The sequence below is a fragment of the Lithobates pipiens genome, unplaced genomic scaffold, assembly GCF_037356315.1.
Source record: "Lithobates pipiens isolate NorthernLeopardFrog02 unplaced genomic scaffold, aLitPip1_a1.2 Scaffold_169, whole genome shotgun sequence".
Taxonomy (NCBI): Eukaryota; Metazoa; Chordata; class Amphibia; order Anura; family Ranidae; genus Lithobates; species Lithobates pipiens.
The window spans coordinates 283875-301540 of record NW_027507754.1 but is presented as its reverse complement, the minus strand read 5'-3'; the positions used below and the strand labels follow the sequence as shown (position 1 = coordinate 301540).

The 17666-nt window shown below is 44.5% G+C and overlaps 1 protein-coding gene across 2 annotated transcripts in view; it reads right to left on the bottom strand.

Annotated features, from left to right (window-relative positions):
* CCDC81 (coiled-coil domain containing 81) overlaps positions 1 to 15540 on the bottom strand; it is a 106203-nt gene extending 90663 nt beyond the window's left edge. For both annotated transcript variants that reach the window (XM_077484921.1, XM_077484923.1), the window contains exon 1: positions 15356 to 15540. The gene's annotated coding sequence lies outside the window, so the exon portion shown is untranslated. The remainder of the gene's footprint in view (positions 1 to 15355) is intronic.
* Positions 15541 to 17666: the final 2126 nt, after the last annotated feature.

Sequence of the window (17666 nt, the reverse complement as noted above, 5' to 3'; positions counted from 1 at the left end):
AAGGTCTGATGGAATGAGTCCGTCGGACAATTCGATCGCGTGTGGACTCCATCGGACCTTTGCTTGCCAAAAATCCGGCGGACTTTAGAAATAGAACATGTTTTAAATTTTCCCGCTGGACTGAGAAATCCGTTCGTGTGTATGCTAGTCCGACGGACAAAAAACAACGCTAGGGCAGCTATTGGCTATGAACTTCCTTATTCTAGTTCGGTCGTACGTCATCACGTTCGAATCCATAGGGCTTTAGTGTGATTGTGTGTGTCCAAGTCCGTTCATTCAGAAAGTCCACCGGAACTCCGCCAAAAGTCCGTCAGGAAGACTGTCGGACCTAGTCCGCCCAAAAGTCCGGTCGTGTGTACGCGCATTAGAGTCTGCAAAAAACATGCGACTGAGGCGGAGGTTCACCTTCCAGCAGAACAATGACCCTAAACATACAGCCAGAGCTACAATGGGATGGTTTACATCAAAGCATATTCATGTTGTAGAATGGCCCCAAGTCCAGACCTAAATCCAATTAAGACTCTATAGCAAAACTTGAAAATTGCTGTTCACAGACACTTTCCATCCAATCTGACAGCTTGAGCTATTTTGCAAAGAAGAATGGGCAAAAATGTACCTCTCTAGATATGCAAAGCTAGTAGAGACATCCCCAAAAACTGCAGAGAAAGGCGGTTCTACAAAGTATTGACTCGGGGGGGGGGCTGAATACAAATGCACGCCACACTTTTCACATTTTTTTTTTTTTAAATGTTGAAAACCATTTATCATTTTCCTTCCACTTCACAATTATGTGCCACTTAGTGTTGGTCTATCACATAAAATCCCAATAAAATACATTTACGTTTTTGGTTGTAACATGACAAAATGTGGAAAATTTCAAGGGGTATGAATACTTTTTCAAGGCACTGTATATAAGAAGGCCCTTCTTCACTGACCACCAAAGTAAGGGAGCATTTCTACTGATCACCAATCGAGCATGTCTCTATTCTTCTGACCACCAGTGTAAGGGGGCACAACACTGCCCACCAATGTAAGGAAGGGGGCGCTATTCCACTGACCACCAATCAAAGAAGTTTTGTCTCTTCTAACCACCAGTGTAAGGGGGCACAACACTGCCCACCAATATAAGGGGACACTTGTCCACCAAGCAGAGAAGTCTTTCCTCAACTGATCACCAATGTAAGGGGGTCCTTCTCCACCCAACATCAAAGCAAACTGGCATTTCTTCACTGATCACCATGAGAGAAAGTGCTACAATTTCAACAGTCTGCATTTATTTTATGGCCATTAATACTATTTATTTAATTTAAAAATGATTACTGAAAATGATTTAGGAGTATAGAGCAAGCCTGCCCCTGCTCCCCTTTCTCCCCCATCTGGGACAGGCTACAAAGTTAAAAGTGCATTTAATGTAAAACTAACACATCTACTACTAAGGTGTAGGTGCCTGTGGTTAAAGGATAAAAACTCTAATGCCGTGTACACACGGCCCGACTTTTCGTCAGCAAAGGTCTGACGGAACTAATCCATCGGACAATTCGACCGTGTGTGGGCTTCATTGGATCTTTGCTGTCGAAAAATCAGACAGACTTTAGATTTAGAACATGTTTCAAATCATTCTGAGGGACTGGAGTCCGGTCGAAAAATCAGTTTGTCTGTATGCTGCTCCGTCGGACGAAAACCAACGCTAGGGCAGCTATTGGCTACTGGTTATGAACTTCCTTATTCTAGTCCCGTTGTGCCTCATCACGGTCGAATCCGTCGGACTTTGGTGTGATTGTGTGTAGGCAAGTCCGTTTGGGCAGAACTCCATCGAAAAGTCCTTCAGAGTTCAGCCCGACGAAAAGTCCGGCCGCGTGTACACGGCATAATGGGCCGCACACATGATAGGATTTTCCGACAACAAATGTTCGATGGGAGCTTGTTGTCGGAAATTCCAATGCACAAAGTTCCACGCATGCTCGGAATCAAGCAGAAGAGCCGCACTGGCTATTGAACTTCATTTTTCTCGGCTCGTCGAGCGTGTTTTACATCACCGCATTCTTGACAGTCGGAATTTCTGACAACATTTGTGTGACCGTGTGTATGCAAGACAAGTTTGAGTCAACATCCGTCTGAAAAAAATCCACGGTTTTGTTGTCGGAATGTGCGATCAATGTCCGATCGTGTGTACATAGCATTACAATGAACTTCTCTTATTTGCTCCCTTTTGGTATGTTATGCCGCGTACACACGACCGGACTTTCCGGCAGACTAGGTCCGACAGTCTTTCCGACTGACTTTTAGCGGAGTTCCGACGGACTTGGCCACACACAATCACACCAAAGTCCAAAGGATTTGAACGTGATGACGTACGACTGGACTAGAATGGGGAAGTTCATAGCCAGTAGCCAATAGCTGCCCTAGCGTCTGTTTTCGTCCGTCGGACCAGCATACAGACGAAAAGATTTCTCGATAGAAACTGGTTCCGGTGCAGTTCCGGCGGAAAGATTTGAAACATGTTTTATTTCTAAAGTCCGTCTGATTTTTAGACAGCAAAGGTCCGATGAAGCCCACGCACAATCAAATTATCCGGCGGATTCATTCCGTCGGGCCTTTGCTGCCAAAAAGTCCGGTCGTGTGTACATGGCATTACTTGTACCATTGGACCTGTTTTGTTCTGTTCGCAAAAAAAAAAATAGCACTTATCTTGACAGAAATCTTGCGATTTTCTTGGGCTTTCTGTCTCTGCTGTTTGTTATCAGTTATATTGCTCCCACATCAAAGGCCCCATTCACACTTGTATGACTTGTCATGCGACTTTAGACCCCGAAGTAAAGTAATTCCTGCACTACTTTGGTCCCCCACTCAATAGTAACTCCCAGCTTTGCTAGTCCTCTGGCACTACTTTGGTCTAACCTTCACACGACTTCAATGTGAACCCTCAAAAGTCGCACCTGCATGATCTACATGTGACTTGTGTGTGACTTTGTAGAGCAAAAGTGATCACATTGGTCAAAGCAATAAGAGCTGCAACAAAGTCATACTCATCCAAAGTCGCATCAAAGTTACACAGTTAAACACTTCTGGACTGCCGCACGCCAATATACGTCTTGAGTTTGAAGAGGAATATCGTTGTTATGGCAGCAGCTAGCTGCCGTAACTCTGGTATCTTCTTCTTTGGCCGGTGGTCTGCTTTCTGATAAGAGTGGTCTCTGTGGCGGATTCGCTGCAAGATCACTTTTATCGGCGGCGGGAGAGGGCAACCCCCTCCCGCCGCGCTCCGGTGCCCTCCGCCACTTACCGCAACTGTGGGAGGCAATCGGATCTTAACCCTTGCTGGGCATGGAGACGAGTGAGGGGAAGATGGCCCCCACCCATCTCCATAACAATGCAGGATGGAAGCGACGTCAAAACATCACTTTAACCCATAGCTCTTAAAAGTGACTTTTTTTTTTAAATGACAATTAAAAAAAAAAAAAAGTATTATTATTTTAGTGTAAATATGAGATCTGTAGTATTTTTTAGCTCAGATCTCATATTCAAGAGTACCTGTCGTGATTTTTTTTATATTACAAGGGATGTTTACATTCCTTGTAATAGGAATAAAAGTGACACAATTTTTTATTTTTATTTTTTTAAACAGTGTAAAAATAAAAAATAAAAGGTAAGATAGTTAAGATTTTTTTTTTTTTTTTTTTAAAGGCGCCCTGTCCTGCCGAGCTCACGTGAAGAAGCAAACGCATACGTGAGTAGCACCCGCATATGAAAACGGTGTTCAAACCACACATGTGAGGTATCACCATGATCGGTAGAGCGAGAGCAATAATTCTATCACTAGACCTCTTCTGTAACTCAAAACATGCAACCTGTAGAGTTTTTTTAAACATCGCCTATGGAGATTTTTAAGGATAAAAGTTTATCGCCATTCCACGAGCGGACGCAATTTTGAAGCGTGACATGTTGGGTATCAATTTACTTGGCGTAACATTATCTTTCACAATATAAAACAAATTGGGCTAACTTTACTGTTGTCTTATTTTTTAATTTAAAAAAAAGTGTATTTTCTCCAAAAAAAGTGCGCTTGTAATGCCCCGTACACACATTCCGATTATCGTAAGACAGATCGTTCACATTTTGTTGCATGCAACTAAGATCGAATACAACGTACGATGGCGTACGATTCTGGAAAAATCTTTTGCCGTGCGTAGCTACGTATTTTAAATGATGTCAAATACGTGTGACCCATGTCCTTCTGGTTTATTTTCGTGTTTCCGAGCATGCGTGGTGTTTGTCGAATGACTTTTATCGCACATATACTGTACTGATTACACGATTGACGTACGACAGTGTGTCATCCGACCGAAGTTTTCCTGTATGTCCCTTTGGATTTGGTTGGACGAACTGTCGTGATCGGCTGTTGAAAGCTGCGAACTAACGATCAGATTATCGAACGATCTGTCCGAAAGCGACTTTTGTGGTCCGAATCGGAACATGTGTATGGGGCATTAGACCGCTGTGCAAATATGGTGTGACAGAAAGTATTGCAACGACCGCCATTTTATTCTCTAGGGTGTTAGCAAAAAAAATGTATAATGTTTGGGGGTTCTAAGTAATTTTCTAGCAAAAAAAAAAAAATGTTTTTCACTTGTAAACAACAAATCTCAAAAAGAGGCTCGGCCCTTAAATGTATTTAAGACGCAATAGAAATCACACGATTTTTAAGTCTGCAGTATATAGCTGCAATATATTACATTGTTCTTGGGTTATATTCACTTCCAGGGAGCTGTCAGGGTAAAAATGCTTAGAGCAACTTTTGTTTTCTAAAACAAAGACTCGACTTAAAAACAAAACGTGGTTAATTGGTAGCTATAGAGCTGTAGGGGACTCTGCTTTGCACATTGCTCCTTGCCTTCGAGCAGCAAGCCTTAGGGCCGGTTCACACAGCGAGGCGCGGCGAGGCGTCTCCGACTTGCCTCGCCGCGACCTGCGGGGATCTCAGCGGCGACTTGCAGAGGACTTCTGTATAGAAGTCAATGCAAGTCGCCCCCGAAGTCGCCCAGAAGTAGTACAGGAACCTTTTTTCTGAGTCGGAGCGACTCGAGTCGCTCCTCTCAGAACGGTTCCATAGTACTGAACGGGGGCGACTTGCGGGAGCGAGGCGAGGCGAGCCGTGTCGCCTCGCATCGCATCGCTGTGTGAACCGGCCCTTACGTCAATTGTTTTATTTACATAGTAACGCAGGCGTTTGATGTATGCTTTACACCCATTAGCACACTTGAAAGTTCTGCGAAGGTGGGTTAGGACCTTTTAAGATTTTAGCCCTGTTCACATCTGAGCGACTGAGAAGCGTTTTTTTTTTCGGGTTGCGCTAAAAAATGCGCCAAAACACATAATGAGGTTGATTTGCTAGAGGCAAATCCACTGTGCACTACAAGTATACTTGGAAGTGCAATCGCTGTAGATGTGCAGGGTAGATCTGAAATAAGGGGAAGCTCTGTTGATTTCTATCATCCAATCATGTGCGAGCAAAATGCTGTTTTTTTTTTTTTTCCTGCATGTCCCCCTTGGATCTGCAGTGACTGTGCTTCCAAGTGCACTTGCAGTGCACAGTGGATTTGCCTTTAGTAAATAAACCCCAATGTGCGTTAGGGTGTCGTTCATTGATAATCGCACCCCAAACGCTCTAAAGAAACTGGCGTCTTGTCACAAAAATTAAATATATAAAAAAAAAAGGCCAAAGTCAGCTCCGAATAAAAGGTACAGGAGCGACTCTGGCAGGTTTCTGGAGCGTGGAGGCTGCCCTACAGGTTGCGCAAAAGTAAAAACCCCACAGGAAAAACACTATGCTCTCACATCGCTCACATGTGAACGGGCCTTAGACCCTTTTACGCAATAGGCTGAAGAACTAGATGCTGTACCTGTGTCTCACAGTGCACTAAGGGCTCTTTTTAACTTGCTTTGACTTTAACATACATTAAAGCGCCTACCGCTTAAACATTCTTTTTTGATGCTTTGGTGATGCTTTTTTGAAGTTTTAATGAAGCTTGGCAAATGTCCTGTGTGTGTTGATATTCTATTTGTTTTAAAGGGGGTCCCAGTAGAACCTCAGCTCTTTAGTACCTGGCTGGGTGGGTGGGGGGCACAGGCCGCCCCCCCAAGAGAATTGAGCACCAGTTGCCACTGGTAGTCATCCCCAGCTCTGCTGATCCCCCGCTCAGTAGTACCTCCCAGCTCTACTGATCCCCCAGTCAGTAGTACCTCCCAGCTCTACTGATCCCCCAGTCAGTAGTACCTCCCAGCTCTACTGATCCCCCAGTCAGTAGTACCTCCCAGCTCTACTGATCCCCCAGTCAGTAGTACCTCCCAGCTCTACTGATCCCCCGCTCAGTAGTCATCCCCCAGCTCTGCTGATCCCCCGCTCAGTAGTAACCTTCAGCTCCACTGATCCCCCACTTAATAATAACCACTCCCCAAGAAAATTGAGCACTAGCCGTCACTGGTAGTACCCCCATCTCTGCTCATCCCCCACTCAGTAGTCACCCCCAGCTCTGCTGATCCCCCATTTAGTAGTCACCCCCAGCTCTGCTGACCCCCTGCTCAGTAGTACCTCCCAGGTCTGCTGATTCCCCACTCAGCAGTCACCCCCAGCTCTGCTAATCCGCCGCTCAGTAGTCACCTCCATCTCTGCTGATCCCCGCTCAGTAATAACCTCCAGCTCTGCGATATTTGCGAACTGATTTGGGGGTGTCCTTAACTTTTAACTGACTCTCCCAGCAGTTCGTATAGGGCAGTGTGAACTGCCGCCGGGAGACATGCTCTGCTCATCCCCCGCTCAGTAGTCACCCCCAGCTCTGCTCATCCCCCGCTCAATAGTACCTTCCAGCTCTGCTGATCCCCCGCTCAGAAGTACCTTCCAGCTCTGCTGATCTCCCGCTCAGCAGTCACCCCAGCTCTGCTAATCTCCCACTCAGTAGTCACCCCCAGCGTTGCTGAATCCCCACTCAGTAGTGGCCTCCAGCTCTGCTGATCCCTCGCTCAGTAGTACCTCCCAGCTCTGCTGATCCCCCGCTCAGTAGTAACCCTCAGCGTCACTGATCCCCCACTTAATAGTAACCGCTCCCCAAGAAAATTGAGCACCAGTCATCACTGGAAGTACCCCCAGCTCTGCTGATCCCCCGCTCAGTAGTCACCCTCAGCTCTGCTGATCCCCCGCTCAGCAGTCACCCCCAGCTCTGCTAATCCCACGTTCAGTAGTACCTCCCCCAAGAAAATTGAGCACCAGCCGTCGCTGGTAGTACTCCTACTTCTGCTCCTCCCCCACTCAGTAGTCTCTCCCAGCTCTGCTAATCCCCGCTCAGCAGTTACCCCAGCTCTGCTCATCTCCCTCTCAGTAGTCACCCCCAGCATTGCTGATACCCCACTCAGTAGTCACCCCCAGCTCTGCTGATCCCTCGATCAGTAGTACATCCCACCTCTGCTGATCCCCCACTCAGCAGTCACCCCCAGCTCTGCTTATCCTCCACTCAGTAGTCACCCTCATCTCTGCTGAACCCCCACTCAGTAGTCACCCCCAGCTCTACTGATCCCCCACTCAGGAGTCCCCCCAGCTCTGCTGATCCCCTGCTTAGTAGTACCTCCCAGCCCTGCCGATCCCCCACTCAGTAGTAACTCCCAGCTCGGCTGACCCCCCACTCAGTAGCAACCCTAAGTGCCACTAATCCCCCACTTAATAATAACTGCCCCCTAAGAAAATTGAGCACCAGCAGTCACTGGTAGTACCCCCAGTTCTGCTCATCCCCCGCTCAGTAGTACCTCCCAGCTCTGCTGATCCCCCACACAGTAGTAACTCTCAGCTCTGCTGATCCCTCACTCAGTAGCGCCACTGATTCCCCACTTAATAGTAAACACCCCCCAAGAAAATTGAGCACCAGCCATCACTGGTAGTACCCCCATCTCTGTTCATCCCCCACTCAGTAGTCACCCCCAGCTCTGCTAATCCGCCACTCAGTAGTCACCACCATCTCTGCTGATCCCCGCTCAGTAGTCACCCCCAGCTCTGCGATATGCAAACCGATTTGAGGGTGTTCTTAACTTTTAACTGACTCTCCCAGCAGTTCGTATAGGGCAGTATGAACTGCCGCCGGGAGACATGCGATGCGGGAACCCGCAGTGGATTCCCAGGTTTCCTGCATCACAGCAGTGTGAACCGGCTCTGAATGTGATTGTTTAATTCTGAACACAGTTATATCCCCAGTTAAAAGCACACTTATGCAACCACATTATTTTATTTTTTTATTTTTGCTTCCCCCTCCTAAAAGATTTCAGTTTGTTTTTCAATTGAGTTGTACAGTTTATAGGTCACATTAGAGGTGGAAAAAGTTCTGAAATTATTTATCTTTGTCTCATTTTTTTTACATCACAGAAACCAGACATTTTAACAGGGGTGTGTAGTCTAGAGGTCGAGGACCACTTTTGCTGAGCAGAGCCATGCACTGCTCGGAATTCGGCAAAGCCAGCAAGAATCGCCTGGAGTTCCAGCAGTATCTGGTCAGCTTTAAAGAGTATGCAAACCCAACATTGTATATTCCTGATATGTGCCTGTTGTACCATGTATTTATATGAAAAAGTCTCCTGTTCTCTTTATATTGCTTCCTTTGTGTGAAATCCCTGGTGTTCCTGCCAGTGCCTATGCTTTCCTATTAAAAACTGACCACACTAGAAATGAGAGTACAGTGTGGTCAGTTTTCTTGCTGTGCTGGGAACTCAGCCTGCTCTCCTCCAATGATTAGACTTGTCCTGATTTGTCCCTGCTGCACACCCATTCACTGGGAAGCTCAGTTTGCTGCTGTTTCTCCCCCCCCCCCCCAGCTCTTATGCAACTGAGAACAGATGATATGTGATCATTTATAAATATGGGGAAAAAAGGTATTTATAATGTTTTTTATGTCTATACACAAATGTTTTGCCTTTCATTTCTATTTTAAACTGAATGGCTTGTTTTATAAGATGATTATTTACAATCACTTTAAAAAAAAATGATTTCCTTTATTTTTCCTGGTAATTCCACCAGTAACTTCCTGTCCTAGGGTGACATCGCTCACTCACTGTACTATAGTGGTGCACCGAACTTAAAATTCTGGACCGAAACCACAAAGTCAGGACGCACTTGGCCGAAAAACTGACAGTTTTTAAAATTATATATATATATATATATATATATATATATATATATATATATATATATATATATCGTATTTGACTTTTTAGTTAACCGTTTTTGAAGCGATTTTGCGTTAAAAAAGCATCCCTTTAAATTATATGTATGTCTTCACACGGGTCCTTTGCGTTCTGTTGCCATATTTTGGTGCATATTTGGTAATTTACAAAAACGCACCTCCCCATTGAAATCGACGTAGAATTTCACATTTTTCGGTGGCCATTATCGGCACCTTTTTTCTATCTGCAAAACGCTGATAACCATTTTCGACCGATAATTTTTGGTAGCTGATATATCGGTGCATCCCCACACTGTACTGTATCTATGGAAGAGCAGCATTGTCATCCCAGGACAGGACTGGAGAACATCTCCCTCTTTCTGCCTCTCCATTACATAGATGGGAAGTGCTCTGTAGTCCAAAATGAGAGCTGATCACAAAATAACTGAAAAAAGTGCAGCAGAGTGTACAGGAAGTTATCAACTCGCTGGATTTCTGGCAGGATCAATAAGTATTTTTTTCTCTTTCACTTATCGAAAAGACATAATAGAACACTTTCAAGGGTACATTTAACTGACCAAAAGGGAGCAAATAATTGGAGTTCATTGTTAGGGCTTACAGACACTTTAAAGCAGGGATCACTAAACGGCGGATTGCGGTCTGGATCTGGACCAGGTCACTGTCCCATCCAGCCTGTCCCCCCTCGCTCCTGCCGGTTCTTCTCCCAGTCTCTGCAGCTTTCATTATCAAAGCAGAGTGGAGAGCGGGAGGCAGAAGAGTTGTGGATGGAGAGTGGGAGCTCCCGGAGTTAACTTTTCAAGCTTACTAGCTATTGATTGGTTGCTAGGATGCAGGGCGGTTCTAGCAACCAATCAGCTTGTTAATTCCGGCTGCAGCTCCCGCCCCCTGCCCAGAGCTGTCTTGCCTTCAGCTCTGTGCTGTACACCTGTGCAAAGGTGGGAGAATGAGGGGGCAGGGCTGCGGGGGGGGGGGGGTAGAACTGCAGGAGAGTGTGAAGTAGGGAGCAGAGCTGTGAATGGGCTGTGGTGAGAATTAGGCATCAAAACTGCAGAGATGTTTGAAGTGGGGGCAGAGCTGCAGGGGGGTGAAATGGGGGCAGAGCTGCAAGTGGGCTGTGGTGATAATTGGGGGGAAAAGCTGCAGGAGGATGTGAAGTGGGGAGCAGAGCTGCAGGGATGTGTGAAGTGGGGGGCAGAGTTGCAGGGATGTGTGAAGTGGGGAGCAGAGCTGCAGGGGGGGGGTGAAGTGGGGGGCAGAGTTGCAGGGGGTGTGAAGTGGGGAGCAGAGGTGCAGGGGGGTGAAATGGGGGACAGAGCTGCGAGGGGGCTGTGGTGATAATTGGGCGGGAAATGCTGCAGGAGGGTGTGAAGTAAGGAGCAGAGGTGCGGGGGGGTGAAATGGGGGTCAGAGGTGCAGGGGTGTGAAGTGGGTGGCAGAGCTGCAGGGGAGTGAAATTGGGGGCAGAGCTGCGAGTGGGCTGTGGTAATAATTGGGGGGGAAAGCTGCAGGAGGGTGTGAAGTGGGGGGCAGGGGTGTGTGAAGTGAGAAGCAGAGGTGCAGGGGGGTGAAATGGGGGGCAGAGGTGCGGAGGGTGAAATGGGGGGGCAGAGGTGCAGGGGTGTTAAGTGGGTGGCAGAGCTGCACGGGGGTGAAATGGGGGCAGAGCTGCGAGTGGGCTGTGGTAGTAATTGGGGGAAAAAGCTGCAGAAGAATGTGAAGTGGGGGGCAGAGCTGCAGGGGTGTGTAAAGTGAGGAGCAGAGGTGCAGGGGGGTGAAATGGGGGGCAGAGGTGCGGGGGGGGGAATGGGAGGCAGAAGTGCAGGGGGGTGAAATAAAGGGTAGAGCTGCGAGGGAGCTGTGGTGATGATTGGGGGGGGGGGGGGGAAGCTGCAAGAGGGTGTGAAGTGGGTGGCAGAGCTGCACGGGGGTGAAATGGGGGCAGAGATGCGAGTGGGCTGTGGTAGTAATTGGGGGAAAAAGCTGCAGGAGGATGTGAAGTGTGGGGGGCGCAGAGCTGCAAGGGTGTGTAAAGTGAGGAGCAGAGGTGCAGGGGGGGTTAAATGGGAGGCAGAGGTGCAGGGGGGTGAAATGAGGGGCAGAAGTACAGGGGGTGAAATAAGGGGTAGAGCTGCAAGGAAGCTGTGATGATGATTGGGGGGGGAGCTGCAGGAGGGTGTGAAGTGGGTGGCAGAGCTGCAGGGGGGTGAAATGGGGGCATTGCTGCGAGTAGGCTGCGGTGATAATTTAGGGGGAAAAGCTGCAGGAGGGTGTGAAGTGGGGGGGGGCAGAGCTGCAGGGGGTGTGAAGTGGGGGGCACAGCTGTTGGGGGGGTGAAATGGGGCAGAGCTGCGAGGAAGCTGTTGTGATAATTGGGGGGAAAAGCAGAGGTGCAGGGGGCGGTGTAAAGTGGTGGTGGGGGGGGGGCAGAGCTAGAGAGGAGTGGTGTGAAGTTGGGGACAGAGATGCAGGGGGGTGGGCTGTGGTGAGAAGTGGGGGGCAAAGCTGTGGGGAGCTGGGAGGGGAGAGGACACTACTGTGGGGGGGGGTGTTGTGAAGCAGGGCAGAAGACACTGCTGTGTGGGGAGGGGGGGGCAGTGCTGTGGAGAAAGGGTCATGTAAAAGGGCGCAGGATTGTGGGGGGACACAACATGAAAGGGGGCAAAGGACACTGCTGTGGGGGGAATGATGTGAAGGGGGAGATGGAGAACGCTGCTATGAAGGGGGAATTGTGATAAAAGAGGGGGGGAGGGGGCTGTGAAGGATCGGAGTCATTACACAAATATGCGGTTTGGACCTCTGCTGGAATTTAAATGATTGGACCTCTGTGAATTTTAATTCAATACCCCGATATAAATATTATTATTAATATTAGCAGTAGTAGTAATAGTCATCAAACAATAATAATAATAATAATATAAGTAATAATTATAGATAGGGATAAAATAAATGATGCTAACACTACTACTACTACCACTATTAATAATAATAATCGTTGTTAATATTATTAACCACTAGCCGACCGCCTCACGGCCGATATACATCGGCAGAAGGGCTCGTGCAGGCAAACCAACGTACCTGTACGTGGCCCTTTAAGAGGTGGCACGTGTGCGCCCGCTGCAAGCTCTTTGAGTCGGGTCATTGGTCCTGCGGACTCGATCGCCTCGGGAATACCCGCGATCGTCTCACGCAAAGGAAGAACGGGGAGATGCTAATGTAAACAAGCACCTCCCTGTTCTGCCTAGCAACAGTACACTGATCTCTGCTCCGTGTCATCGGGAGCAGAGATCAGTGATGTGTCACACACAGCCACGCCCCCCCACAGTTAGAATCACTCCCCAGGACACACTTAACCCCTACACTGCCACCTAGTGGTTAACCCCTTCCCTGGCAGTGTCATTTACACAGGAATCACTGCATTTGTATAGCACTGATCGTTGTATAAATGACAATGGTCCCAGAAATGTGTCAAAAATGTCCGATGTGTCCGCCATAATGTCGCAGTCACGATAAAAATCGCTGATCACTGCCAATACTAGTAAAAAAAAAAATTAATTAATAAAATGAATAAAAATGCCATAAAACTATCCCCTATTTTGTAGACGCTATAACGTTTGAGCAAACCAATCAATATACGCTTATTGCGATTTTTTTTCTTACCAAAAATATGTAGAAGAATACGTATCAGCCTAAACTGAGGAAAACATTTTTTTTTATATATATTTTTGGGGTGATATTTATTATAGCAAAACGTAAAAAATATTGCGGTTTTTTTTCCAAATTTTCGCTCTTTTTTTGTTTATAGCGCAAAAAAATAAAACCCGCAGAGGTGATCAAATACCACCAAAAGAAACCTCTATTTGTGGGAACAAAAGGACGTCAATTTTGTTTGGGAGCCACGTCGCATGACCGCGCAATTGTCAGTTAAAGAGACGCAGTGCCGAATCGCAAAAAGGGGCCTGGTCAGGGAGGGAGTAAAATCTTCCGGGGCTGAAGTGGTTAATATAAGAACTAATAATAATACTATAAATAATAATGCAATCAATAATATCAATAACAATCATCAAACAATAAAAAAAATATTATTATTAAGAACTAATAATAATATTATAAATAATAATGCTAATCATAATAATCACCAAACAATAACAAATTATGATACATAATAATGTTATTAACAGTCAAAACAATACTATTATTAGCAGTATTTTATTCTTTGTTTATTATTATTTGTTACTGTTATTTATATAAGAACTAATAATAACATTATTATAAATAATAATGCTAATCATAATAATAATCAAACCATAACAATTATTATTATCAATAATAATAATAATAATAATAATAATAATAATGTTATTAACAATCATAATAATACTATTATTAGTAGTATTTTATTATTTGTTTATTATTATTTGTTACTGTTATTTATATGAGAACTAATAATAATATTATTATAAATAATAATGCTAATCATAATAATAATCAAACCATAACAATTATTATTATTATTATTATTAATAATAATACGATGCATAATAATGTTATTAACCACTTCCCACCCGGCCAATGCATATATACGGCCGGGTGGGAGCCGTCTACTCCTGATAGGACGTTCAGGAACGTCATTCAGGAGTAGCGGGATCGCCCGCGCAGCGGCGCGATCCTGATGTGCTTGTGTCACCCGGACACGGCACATCTCAGATTGGCAGGAGGGCTCTGTGATTGGCCCTCCTGATCACATGACGGCCGTGTCCAATCACGGCCGTCATGTGATGTAAACAAACAGCCCGGTTGCTAGGCAATCGGCTCTCCTCTCCTCACACGGAAGTCACCGCTGAGGAGAGGAGAGCAGAACGCTGCAGCCGGCTGATGATCAGTGAGTATTGGCTGCTTTTTATAGCTTTTTACTCACTGATCATCAGTGTAGTGTAAACACACAACACACCACACAGTCCCCACATATGTCCCCAAAACACACATGTCCCCAAAACATACATGTCCCCAAATAATAAAAACACATGTCCCTAATAATAAAAACATGTCCCCCACATATGTCCCACTAAAATCACATGTCCCAATGATTATCTGCACACATATGTACGTGATCACCTGCACACATATGTACATGATCATTTGCGTACATATGTCCGTGATCACACAAACCAATTATTATACACTTAACTGAATTTTTTTTACCAAAAACATGTAGCAGAATACATTTTGGCTTAAATTTATGACAAAATTTGATTTTATTGGATTTCTTTTCAAATAGAAAAAAGAAAATATAGTTTTTTTTCCAAATTTCCGCTATTTTTGCGCTTATATCGCAAAAAAAAAAAAAACGGAGTCGTGAATAAATAACACCAAAATAAAGCTCTATTTGTGCGAACAAAATGATAACAATTTCATTTGGGTACAGTGCAGCATGACCGCGCAATTGTCACTGAAAGCGCTAGAGCGATGAAAGATGAAAATTGGGCTGGGAAGGAAGGGGGCGAAAGTGCCCTGTATTGAAGTGGTTAACAATCATAATAATACTATTAGTAGTATTTTATTATTTGTTTATTATTTGTTACTGCTATTTATATAAGAACTAATAATAATATTATTAATAATAATGCTAATCATAATAATCACCAAACAATAACAATTATTATTAATATTAATAATAATAATAATAATAATAATATGATATATAATAATGTTATTAACATAATATTATTAGTAGTAGTATATTATTATATGTATATTATTATATGTTATTATTTGTTACTGTGTGACACATAGTAACAAATAATAATAGACAAATAGTAATAACATTATTATTATCATAATTATTATTTTAATCAAACAAACAATAGTAACAAACAAATAATAATAATAATAATAATAAATGATAATATACATACTGATGATAACACTTTTATTACAAATAATAATAATAACAATACTGTGATGTCACACACACACAGGGAGGATGAGGGACATTGAACACTCACACAGTTATAAATAAAGATATAAAACATTTGAATGGAGTGTTGTGTGTATGATACACGGACACCCCGGTGTCTCTCACTGACAACCTTTCCCCCAGCACGGCCCGGTTGCCCCCCCCCCCCTTTCACAGCACTCACCCGCTCGGTGACCCGGATCCGAGCAACTCAGGGACGTCTCACAGGGATGTCTCGGGAGCGCGCCGGTCACTAGGACGCGCAGACAGCCCAGAGGGTTGCTAGGCGTGACGTCGAAGCGCGTTCCCGAGCATAAGTTTGCCCGGTGCGGAGCTGCAAACTTGGGGGCGCGCAGGAAAGGGGCGTGTCCGTCGGATGCACGTGTGTCAGGAGGAGGGGGAGGAGGAATAGTATTTTGGCTACGCTGGGATGCCTGAAAAAAAGTGGAAGTGTAGTGGCCGAGAACAGCCAGAAGGGGGAGCTCACACTTTATTTCAGATCATCCTCTGGCCATGCAGCCCGATACACACAGACTGATCACATAGAGATAGAAAGTAATATATATTTTTCTCTGTATTTTTTAAAAATCAGTTTTATTAAATGAAATAGAAAACAAAATATAAGGATACTTTGCAGAAAATGTGAAATAAATGTCAGTCTCATCAGATCCTGAGCGAGCGGTGCATATTTTTGGTGATTTTCTTTCTTTACATATTTTTAAAGCGTTTTATAAGCATTCTGCAAGAGGTTTTGCACATGTATGATGCTTCCAGTGCATTGTCGGATAGTGTCCCCCGTTGGCTAGTGTCCGCTGTGTACTGTGCATGCGCAATACACAGGACAAGCAGATTCCGAAAATAGCCGAAAATGAACGGCGCCTGCGTCGTGAGTCCAGGTTCAAGCCCCACCATCCAAGTGGACATAGAACTAGAATAAAAAGAGCGAAGCGAGGCCGTGCTCGAAGCGTGGCGAAGGGCCCTCTAATATATGCAGGCCTATGTCTACTTGGATGGTGGGGCTTGCACCTCGACTGACAGCACAGGCACCGTTCATCTTCAGAGATTTTCTGAATCTGCTTCTGCTCCAGGGCGGACACTTTTAGATGGCCGGCGTTTGTTTCCTGGGCTGGGTATGGGGGGGGAGAGATCGGTTCTTCAAGCGCAAAAACGCATGTCATGCATTTGCATTGAAGTCTTTAGGGTCAAAAACACCCAATTACACACACACACGAATAAAGGCACAAATACAAAGAATGGGATTCCACACACTTAGGCCTCATACACACGGACGTTTTAAAAAACGGGCTGTAAAGCTAGTACCAACACCTGTAAAAAAAAAAAGCAGTGTTAAAAACTTGATTTTATTAGCGTTTTGATTTGGCATCAATGTGCGCTTAACGTTGTTTTTAAGCGTTAACGCTAAGGTGCGTTTAAAAAAAAAAACACATCCCTCTGGTATTTTCCACTCTCAAATTACCCACACAAACATTTTTACAGCTTCAAAACGCTGACGCTAAAAAAACGTCGGTATAGCGTTAATGCGCGTTTTTGAGCTTTTTTCGGTGTCAGCGTCAAAACAGCTCTACCGCTGGAGCCTCTGGAGGCGCTGATCCTTGTTTTTTTTTGGAACATAAAAACGACCATGCCTGTTACAGCTCAAAAACGCCATGGTGTGTATGAGCCCATTGAATAACGTGGAGTTGCCTTCTTAAGCAGCAAAAAAAGCTCAAGCCAATGTAAAAACATCCGTGTGTATGAGGCCTAAGCGTCATCAAATGTAGAGGAACCCACTGGAAATTACTTTTTTTTTATTATTATTATTTTATTTATGATATTTTAATATATATATTTTTTTATATTATTATTACTATTTTATTTTTTATTATTATTGTAATTTTATATTATTATTTTATTACTATTTTTTTATTATTCATAATATTTTATTTATATTTATTCTTATTTTAGTCTTATATTATTAATATTTTTTTTTATTTTTTTTCCAAACTTTTATTACAATGTATCATCAAGTGTGATGCGAACGAAGTGTTATCATGTGTTTAGGGGGTAGGTTATGGAAGGATGGTTGGAGGAGTTCCTTAAAGTGATACTTATGAAGTGATAAAATTATGGTAGTTACCAGAAAGAGTAGGGGTTGGAGAAGAAGAAATAAGGGAAGGGAGGGGGTCTAGTAGGGAGGAGGGGAAATACAGAAGAGAAAAGGTTAAAGAAAGGCAAAGACATGAGTTCACCACTGTGCTGCTTTTCCTTTCACTGTCCAGTCACATTTTGGGGCAGGTCCAGGACAACCTGGGCTCAGAGGATGTAGGTTGATGTTGACCATTTGACTGAGGACATCTAGTGGCTGGAAAAAAACACCTTTTTTTATTTTATGTGGAGTCTGGTTTTAAATATGTGTGCTTTATCTGGACTGTCTTTGAAACAGTATTTAGCCCTCTTTGAGGAACAAGGAGGCTGCATGGCTGACCTCTCATTCT